Raw genomic sequence first — 11,100 nt, 5'->3', positions numbered from 1 at the left:
ATGCTCAACTGTTACTCCGCCGCTTCTCACAGGTTTTACTCCGCCGCATGTCTCAACTGTTACTCCGACGCTTCTCACAGGTTTTACTCCGCCGCATGTCTCAACTGTTACTCCGACGCTTCTCACAGGTTTTACTCCGCCGCATGTCTCAACTGTTACTCCGCCGCTTCTCACAGGTTTTACTCCGCCGCATGTCTCAACTGTTACTCCGCCGCTTCTCACAGGTTTTACTCCGCCGCATGTCTCAACTGTTACTCCGCCGCTTCTCACAGGTTTTACTCCGCCGCATGTCTCAACTGTTACTCCGACGCTTCTCACAGGTTTTACTCCGCCGCATGTCTCAACTGTTACTCCGACGCTTCTCACAGGTTTTACTCCGCCGCATGTCTCAACTGTTACTCCGACGCTTCTCACAGGTTTTACTCCGCCGCATGTCTCAACTGTTAATCCGCCGCTTCTCACAGGTTTTACACCGCCGCATATCTCAACTCTCACTACGCCGCTTCTCACAGCTTTTATACCGCCCTATGTATCAACTGTTAATCCGCCGCTTCTCACAGGTTTTACTCCGCCGCATGTCTCAACTGTTACTCTGCCGCTTTTCACAGCTTTTACACCGCCCTATGTATCAACTGTTACTCCGCCGCTTCTCAGAGGTTCTACTCCACCGCATATCTCAACTCTCACTACGCCGCTTCTCACAGCTTTTATACCGCCCTATGTATCAACTCTTAATCCGCCGCTTCTCACAGCTTTTACACCGCCATAAGTATCAACTGTTAATCCGCCGATTCTCACAGGTTTTACTCCGCCGCATATCTCGACTGTTACTCTGCCGCTTTTCACAGCTTTTACACCGCCCTATGTATCAACTGTTACTCCGACTCTTCTCACAGGTTTTACTCCGCCGCATATCTCAACTGTTACTCCGCCGCTTGTCGCAGGTTTTACTCCGCTGCATGTCTCAACTGTTACTCTGCCGCTTTTCACAGCTTTTACACCGCCCTATGTATCAACTGTTACTCCGCCGCTTCTCACAGGTTCTACTCCGCCGCATATCTCAACTCTCACTACGCCGCTTCTCACAGCTTTTATACCGCCCTATGTATCAACTGTTAATCCGCCGCTTCTCACAGGTTTTACTCCGCCACATGTCTCAACTGTTACTCTGACGCTTCTCACAGCTTTTACACCGCCATATGCATCAACTGTTAATCCACCGCTTATCACAGGTTTTACTCCGCCGCATATCTCAACTGTTACTCTGCCGCTTCTCACAGCTTTTATACCGCCCTATGTATCAACTGTTAATCCGCCGCTTCTCACAGGTTTTACTCCGCCACATGTCTCAACAGTTACTCTGACGCTTCTCACAGCTTTTACACCGCCATATGCATCAACTGTTAATCCACCGCTTATCACAGGTTTTACTCCGCCGCATATCTCAACTGTTACTCTGCCGCTTTTCACAGCTTTTACACCGCCCTATGTATCAACTGTTACTTCGCCGCTTCTCACAGGTTTTACTCCGCCGCATATCTCAACTGTTACTCTGGCGCTACTCACAGCTTTTACACCGCCCTATTTATCAACTGTTACTCCGACTCTTCTCACAGGTTTTATTCCGCCGCACATCTCAACTGTTACTCCGCCGCTTGTGGCAGGTTTTACTCCGCTGCATGTCTCAACTGTTACTCTGCCGCATTTCACAGCTTTTACACCGCCCTATTTATCAACTGTTACTCCGACTCTTCTCACAGGTTTTATTCCGCCGCACATCTCAACTGTTACTCCGCCGCTTGTGGCAGGTTTTACTCCGCTGCATGTCTCAACTGTTACTCTGCCGCATTTCACAGCTTTTACACCGCCCTATGTATCAACTGTTACTCCGCCACTTCTCACAGCGTTTACACCGCCCTATGTATCAACTGTTTTTCGCCGCTTCTCACAGGTTTTACTCCGCCGCATGTCTCAACTGTTACCCTGCCGCTTCTCACAGCTTTTACACCGCAGTATGTATCAACTGTTACTCACACAGCTTCTCACAGGTTTTACTCCGCCGCATGTCTGAACTGTTACTCCGCCGCTTCTCACAGGTTTTACTCCGCCGCATGTCTCAACTGTCACTCTGCCGCTTTTCACAGCTTTTACACCGCCCTATGTATCAACTGTTACTCCGCCGCTGCTCACAGGTTTTACTCCGCCGCATATCTCAACTGTTACTATGCCGCTTCTCACAGCTTTTACACCGCCATATGTATCAACTGTTACTCTGCCGCTTCTCACAGGTTTTATTCCGCTGCATGTCTCAACTGTTACTCCGCCGCTTGTCACAGGTTTTACTCCGCCGCATGCCTCAACTGTTACTCAGCCGCTTCTCACAGCTTTTACACTGCCCTATGTATCAACTGTTACTCCGCCGATTCTCACAGGTTTTACTCCGCCGCATGTCTCAACTGTTACTCCGCCGCTTCTCACAGCTGTTACACCGCCCTATGTATCAACTGTTACTCTGCCGCTTCTCACAGGTTTCACTCCGCCGCATGTCTCAACTGTTACTCCGCCGCTTGTCACAGGTTTTACACAGCCCTATGTATCAACTGTTACTCTGCCGCTTCTCACATATTTTACTCCGCCGCATGTCTCAACTGTTACTCCGCCGGTTATCACAGCTTTTACACCGCCTTATGTATCAACTGTTACTCCGCCCCTTCTCACACTTTTACTTCGCCGCATGTCTCAACTGTAATCTGCCGTTTCTCACAGCTTTTACACAGCCTTATGTGTCAACTGTTACTCCGCTGCTTCTCACAGGTTTTACTCCGACCTATGTATCAACTGTTACTCCGCCCCTTCTCACACTTTTACTTCGCCGCATGTCTCAACTGTAATCTGCCGTTTCTCACAGCTTTTACACAGCCTTATGTGTCAACTGTTACTCCGCTGCTTCTCACAGGTTTTACTCCGACCTATGTATCAACTGTTACTCCGCCCCTTCTCACACTTTTACTTCGCCGCATGTCTCAACTGTAATCTGCCGTTTCTCACAGCTTTTACACAGCCTTATGTGTCAACTGTTACTCCGCTGCTTCTCACAGGTTTTACTCCGACCTATGTATCAACTGTTACTCCGCCCCTTCTCACACTTTTACTTCGCCGCATGTCTCAACTGTAATCTGCAGTTTCTCACAGCTTTTACACAGCCTTATGTGTCAACTGTTACTCCGCTGCTTCTCACAGGTTTTACTCCGACCTATGTATCAACTGTTACTCCGCCCCTTCTCACACTTTTACTTTGCCGCATGTCTCAACTGTAATCTGCCGTTTCTCACAGCTTTTACACAGCCTTATGTGTCAACTGTTACTCTGCCGCTTCTCACAGCTTTTACACCGCCACCTGTCTCAACTGTTAGTCCGCCGCTTCTCACAGCTTTTACACCGCTCATGTGTCAACTGTTACTCCGCCGCTTTTCACAGCTTTTACACCGCCACTTGTCTCAACTGTTACTTCTCCGCTTCTCACAGCTTTTATTCCGCCTTATGTCTCAACTGTTACTCCGCCGCTTCTCACAGCTTTAACTTAAGCCGCATCTCTGAACTGTTACTCCGCCGCTTTTCGCAGATTTTACCCCGCCGCTTCTCTGAACTGTTTTTCCCGCGTATCTCTGAACTATTACAAAGCCCGTTCTCTGAAGAGTTACTCCGCCGCATCTATGAAGTCTTACTGATCCCCTTAGGCTGAAGTGATACTCCACCACATCTCTTAACTGTTACTCAGCAGCATTTCTGAACTGTTACTCGGCCCCTTCTCTCAAATATTAGTTCGCCGCATCTCTTAACTGTTACTCCGCCCATTCTCTCAAGATTTACTCCGCAGCATATCTGAACTGTTACTGATTCTCTTCTCTCAAGTGCTACTTCGGCGCATCTGTCAAATTTGACACTGCCGCTTCAGGCAACCGCTGCACCGTAGCATCTGGTAACGCAGATTCCGTTGCCTCTGGCAACACAGAAGTCGCCGACTCTGGCAATAATGAAACAGCTGCAGCTAGAAATACCGGACAGCTGCAGCTAGAAATACCGGACAGCTGCAGCTAGAAATACCGGACAGCTGTAGCTAGAAATACCGGACAGCTGCAGCTAGAAATACCGGACAGCTGCAGCTAGAAATACCGGACAGCTGCAGTTAGAAATACCGGACAGCTGCAGCTAGAAATACCGGACAGCTTCAGCTAGAAATACCGGACAGCTGCAGCTAGAAATACCGGACAGCTGCAGCTAGAAATACCGGACAGCTGCAGCTAGAAATACCGGTCAGCTGCAGCTAGAAATACCGGACAGCTGCAGCTAGAAATACCGGACAGCTGCAGCTAGAAATACCGGACAGCTGCAGCTAGAAATACCGGACAGCTGCAGCTAGAAATACCGGACAGCTGCAGCTAGAAATACCGGACAGCTGCAGCTAGAAATACCGGACAGCTTGCATGTAGCAATACGGAAACAGCTGCGTCTGACGACACCGATGACACTGCCTGCGGGAACACCGACACAGCTGCCTCTGCCAACTCTGACACTGCTGCCTCTGGCAAATGTGATACCGCTATCTCTGGCAATTCGAGAACCGCTGTTTGGCGCAAAGTTTTCGCCGCTGACTGGAATAGAATATTGAAATATGTGTCGTCACTATCTCGAATTGAAACGTGTGTCATTGTACATTTGAACTTTATTGAAACAACTTTGTCGATGGTGATTTGAATTGAAATATCTGTCTTTACTGACTCGAATTGGAACATATGTTCGTTGGTGACTCGAAACACAAGATCTCTGTTGTTGCTGTTTCGACATCTGTCTCTCTGCTTTTGCAGAAGTTCGAACAAAGAAATTAGACCTACCAGGAATAGTGAAATTAGCCACTAGAAATAAAGACACCTGAAAGTTGTACAGTTTGTACTAAACATGCTACTTTATGCTCGACCATGCCGAAATGTAGTAATTATACACCTGGTAGCAGTCCTTTAATGCATGTCATTAAAGTACACCTACTCATTAAAGTACAGATCTTCAGCCAATGACAACTCAGCTTACAGGTGTTCAGCCAATGACAACTCAGCTTTGTACCGTTATAAAACCGCAAGTATCGATTTTTCTCGGATATGCAATCGAAAGAGAATTAGCGAAAAGTCACGGAGGCTGGAAATCCAATACTGTCGCAGAATGTTATGTTCTGTTACTATAATAATTAGCGTTAATTGTAAATAATATTCAAATAAATTCAATTTGTCATCTCGTTTTTCAATGTCGAATTCAATAATCAAGGTTATATCAAGTTTAACGGGATTATATCAAGGTCAATGACATTATTGTTCCTCGGAAAAAATAAATTCTTTCGCGTCTGCGCACATATCACAATTCACGACCTAGAACAAGGTCACTTGTCAGATGCAAATAAAATGTATACATCTGAATAATTTCAAGTTAGAAATATGGTCGAGCATAAAAAGTCGTATGATACTCGCCTATAATGGTAATTAAGAAGTTCTTATGAAACTATGAAACTCTCTTTCGCTCGTTTCATAAACATCCATTCTCACTTCTTAATTACTATCGTTTTAGGCTCGTTGCATAATGTATTATTATATGGGCTGTAGGTTTTACGGGCTTAAAATAACTCTCGAATTATATTAGGGCAGCTGGTTATTTAACCGATCTTTCATTCTGTACTGTAATATAGATGTATCAAGAAGAGTTGTGTTTGTTCCATTAGGGAGGTAATGGTCATACGTCATATGTTGATTTAGAAGAAATACTTGTATAGGTTTGAATTCGAGTGCCGAGATGTGAACACGTGATTGACTATAGTCCAAAAATATCGTAACTATATAAATATATTGGGAAGGCTTTTTTATTTTTTATCAATATCTTGCCACCATTGCGGCATTTTCTAATTTGGAAACGTTTATTGTCTTGATATTGGACGACCGTCGAGACACCACTGCGCCCACCTGGGGCAGAGTAGAGCAACGAGTGATGTATTTGTAAGCAAAATGTGCCCTGGTTCTGGAATTTCGGTAGTATCGGTGATTGTTGTTTATGTCGTCGCCACCACCACCACCACCACCAATTTTTTAACTCTTTTTTACTGCAGCTTTACTTGATATTTTTATTATCATAAACAAAATTGGATATATTGTTATGGTATTTATTTTTGTTTGTGCTATATTTACGAGAATATTTGTTTCATTTTATATTGATTTTCTTAATATTTATTAATTTCAGACTACCATTTACGCAGGAATACTTACGTAATATGAGACGAAAATATATGGAATCAAATGTAGGTTGTTGGGCCTGCGGAGTACATTTCACTGTCAAATGTTTAAATACGAATGAAATATAACTTTTGGCAAAAAAAAAAAAGAAATAAAATAAATAAATAAAAAAAAATGTGTCGTGACGCCAACTCTCCTCGAAAAATATACCTTAACGCTGCCTGGGCCAGCCAAGTCTGAAATACATCCCTAAGTACAAATAATGATGTCCTATCAGTGTGTTAATGTTAAGAAATACTACCCTGTAAAATGTAATATTAGTGAACTAGCATGTTTTTTGCGTACTGGAAGTATCAGCCTATAATTAGTTTAGAAAGGTCAAGAATGTTGGACCGGAGTAGGCCGCATTGTTTAAGTCATGATGGCGGCGGTGTTTTACCGATACCCGATCGTAACTAGAATTTAATAATGTGAGGAACTCGAATGTAGCCTGTGGAGAGAGTTGAGTGGGATGACGTTCAACTCACCTTCAATAATACGAAATTAGCGATCTTGCTTGATTGTCTTCCATGAACATCACGCCTCAGCTTACGTTTGTCTTGAAGTTTCCATAGAAACTGCCGGCATTGTGAGACATTTATTATTACGAATGATTCATATGGAAACATTTGTCATTCTTTACACACTCGACACACACAAATCTTGACTTAATTTTAGTTTGTTACAGTTGGAAGTGACAGTTTTGATAAAGTCAAAAATATCTAGTTCTTATATCAGCATTGCTTTGTTAGAAACTTACTACTATTTCGTCTTTGTAAATTGACTTTAAGTGTCATCACAACTAATTATAGACTTTAATTTCGGAGGATTTTCTTCGTGAATTTGTTGTGTCGTGTAGAATAAACTGACAAATATGACTGATAGCTTAATTATGGAATATTCATTCGTTACAAACAATTGATTGGTATAAATTCATGAATCACTTTAATTCACAATTTTATTAGTCTACTAATAAATTCGCATAAAATTCTTTATGTTGTGGCAAGTATTAAAATAAAAAATAATTAATTTTATGTTAAATAAAAGAGTAATATATGATAGAATATCGTGAAATTTTTAATTTTATTGGATGAAAAGTGAAGTATGGACCTGACTATGAAATATATTTTTCATGTAACAGTATCCCCATATATTTATTTAAAATTTAGAAATACGAGACAATTTTATTAGAATGTAGGGTACAAGTACAGTATGTGTTCCCGAAAATTAGGCGGAAATAGCGTCAAAACATGTATAGAACCTGAAGATTAACATTATTTTAACTGAATACATTCAGATAACTGTTGTGTGTGAAATTTTATGATTTCGATGGTTACTGTAAACTTGTGGTCAGCGAGGATTACGTCATATAAAGTACAGCCCGCAATACACAGCAAAGGTGAAGATAGGAGGGAGAGTATACCCAGACTGCGTAACATTGAATGAACAAGTGATTAGTAATGGGTCGGAGATCATGTCTTACCCCTCCACTCTGCTGGCGTATTGTGGGACTGACACGCGAGTAAAGTAATGCGGACCACTGTTGTACCTGTATTTAAATGTGAGCACTTTACGAATTGTAACTCATTCGTCTATTTCTTTAAACCTAATAATTAAGAAAAATTATTCGTTCATTCACAGTGTTCTGCACATGGGCAGGTCTATCTTTCACTGCAAACCCAGCATTCTCCAGTTTTCCTATTTTCTGCCATCCTCTTTGTCTCCTCATTTGATCCATATATCTTAACGTCGTTTACCATCTTGTATTTTCTTCTGCCCCGAACTCTTCTCCCGTTCACCAATCCTTCCAGTGCATATTTCAGAAGGCAGTTTCTTCTCAACCAATTCCTTTTCCTCTTTCTCCTCAGTTTCAGCATCATTCGTTCTTCATCCACTCTTTCCAACACAGCTTGGTTTCTTATTGTGACTGTAAATTTGACATGCTCCATCCTTTTCCAAACTCACATTTCAAATGCTTCTAGTCGCTTCTCTTCACTTCGTCGTAATGTCCATGTTTTTGTTCTACACAACGCTACAATCCACACAAAGCACTCCTCATTCTTACTTCTTTCTCCAGAGATCCGCAGAAGATCTCTTTTTTCTGTTAAAAACTTCCTTTGCCATTGCTGTACTCCTTTTGAGTTCTTGGCAGCACTTAATGTACTGCTTATACTGCACCCCAAGTATTTGAAGCTGTCAACTTGCTGTACTGCCTCATTTAGAATTTGGAAGTTTACCTTCTTTACTTTTCTTCCTATGGCCATGGTCTTCGTCTTGTTGGCATTTATCTTTATTCCATACCGCCGTCGGCCTCGGTAGCGCAGTTGGTATAGCGCTGACCTTCTGTACTCGAGGTTAAGGTTTCGATCCCGGCCCAATCTGTGCTTAAATGCGACAGGATCATGTCAGTAGATTTACAGGCATGTAAAAGAACTCCTCCGGGACAAAACTGCGGCACACCGACTAGCTGATGTAACCTCGGCAGTTGCGAGCGTCCTTAAATAAACCGTAACATAAAATTTTCCATACTGCCTACAGCCATCAATTAGATCTAGCAGCATATACCTTAGTACCATCTTCTCTTCTGCTAACAACGCCATATCATCAGCAAATTTTATACACATCATTCTTCATCCTCCTACTATCACTCCTCACATGTTCTGAAAACAATTCTTCACTAAATCCTCCAATTAGATGTAGAACAGTGTAGGTGATAAAGGGCATCCTTGTCGTACTGCTGTCCCTGTTTAATTCTTCTGTTGTCTCTTCTCCTACCCTGTGAATTGCTGTGTATAGGTTTGATTAAAGCAATTGTCTTTTCAGATTTCTTAGTTTCGAAAAACTGAGGCTGTAACACGTTAGGTTTTGCATGACATTCATTTTGTACAAGATCTCGCCCACCTCATTGAATACTACACGGTTACTATGAAATAGCCAATATGTATTATTACTATTAATACGAGAAAAATTCGTACCGGCACCGGGAATCGAACCCAGTACCTCTCAGCTCTGCGCGCTCTTTCCAACTGAGCAGTCATTTAAATATGCGCTGCTGCATATATGACTTGTATCGTCTCATGGTGGAAGAAACTTAGTACTATTGACAGCTGTAATATACTGCGCTAATTATCAAAATTAAAATAGACTTGAGTGCTCGTTCGATATATATCAATCCCTTCTGAACTTATCTGAATTGCTTTCTTTTTTTACGGTCGTCCATCAATTCATTTTCACCCTCTGTGCACATAGTTATTGCTGTATCTTCGGCATATTATCTTTGTTAGTAACTACAACGTCCCGTAATAAATATTTATTTTCATCAACGATGCCTACTGGTTACATTATAATGAGCAGAAGCGCCTCAATTTAATGCTTTGCCTTATGTCACTGAGGGCAAGGCTGGATCTTGGTCCCAGCGTGACGTCATCTGTGCGAGTGAGAGGGAACGATACCTGCGCACCGCCACACCAGTATTCTTCCACCATGCCCGGGGGTAAAAGGCGGTCAGAGCGTGGTGCCGACCACACCACCTCATTCTAGTGCCGAGGTCATGGAAAACATAGGGCTCTACCTCTATGCCTTCATGGCATATTACGGGGATACCTTTACCTTTTTTTTATATGTATTTTTTTTACGTATTGAGGAGTAAATGGAAAGTGTATCCGTTGCATTTAAGCAGAAAATTCTCAATTGGTTTTAAGTGCAAGTTAAACTTCTTCCCTGAGAATAGAAAATCTTTTCTCGTCTTTTAAAATACCGTTGCTTCATCGAGTATAGCTGTGCCATCTGGACGATTCCCTGTCTCATATAGCTGTCCTATAATATTTTGTCCATCTGTTCAGTAGGCCTATCCCTTGTTTGTCTGAAATTTCATTTCTGATTTACATTAAATCATGTCTTCCCCCCCCCCCATTTTTTTAGTTCCTCTTTTTCTTTATTTGAAACTATATTAGTTGAACCGTTATAACACTTTTAACGGTTCAACTCATATAGTTTCAAGTTTTAAACAAGTATTAACGTGAACAAGAAACAATGAATATTTCTTTATTTCTCTTTCGTCCACTCTTTCTTCGCATTATCAGTTTTCTCTCTTAGTTTTTGTTTATTTACCTGTAGTTTCTTCTACCTTCTTCTGTGTTTGTATGTTTACATTTCATCCCTTCTCTCTCTTCTCCAACATTCTCCCTTTGACCCAAGTTTCTTGTTAGTTAATACTCGCCCGAGATGAGTCTCTTGTACTCGCCCTTCTCTCTACCTATCCTATTGTTTCTTCTGCTGTTATCTATATATAGCTTTGTAGATGAGTCCAGTATTTCCTACTACTGTATTCTTAAATGTGGATTATCGGCCTGAGTGGCAAGTTGGTACAGCGCTGGCCTTCTGTACCCGAGGTTGCGGGTTCGATCCCGGCCCAGGTCGATGACATTTAAGTGTGCTTAAATGCGGCAGGCTCATGTAACATGACATGTAAAAGAACTCCTGTGGGACAAAATTCCTGCACGCTGATATAACCTCGGCAGTTGCGAGCATCGTTAAATAAAACATAACATTTAACATTTTAAGTGTGGATTCCAATTTCGAGTTGAATAGGTAGGTTATTTCTTTCGGAATTTGTTGGCAGCAATTGTTTGAGTTGTGGTTGGTAGCGAGGAGCCTTATATCCAGGTGGCTCTGCTAATTTGGAATCTGTTAATTGTACGCGAGCATCAAGTCGGCCGTGCTCCATGGTATTTGTACCGGCACAATAGTCATCATTACGATTTTTTTGCAGTTGGTAGTGTGTGATTGTTGT

Source organism: Periplaneta americana, chromosome 11 (assembly GCF_040183065.1).
Source record: "Periplaneta americana isolate PAMFEO1 chromosome 11, P.americana_PAMFEO1_priV1, whole genome shotgun sequence".
Classification (NCBI taxonomy): domain Eukaryota; kingdom Metazoa; phylum Arthropoda; class Insecta; order Blattodea; family Blattidae; genus Periplaneta; species Periplaneta americana.
This window is presented reverse-complemented; position numbering follows the sequence as displayed.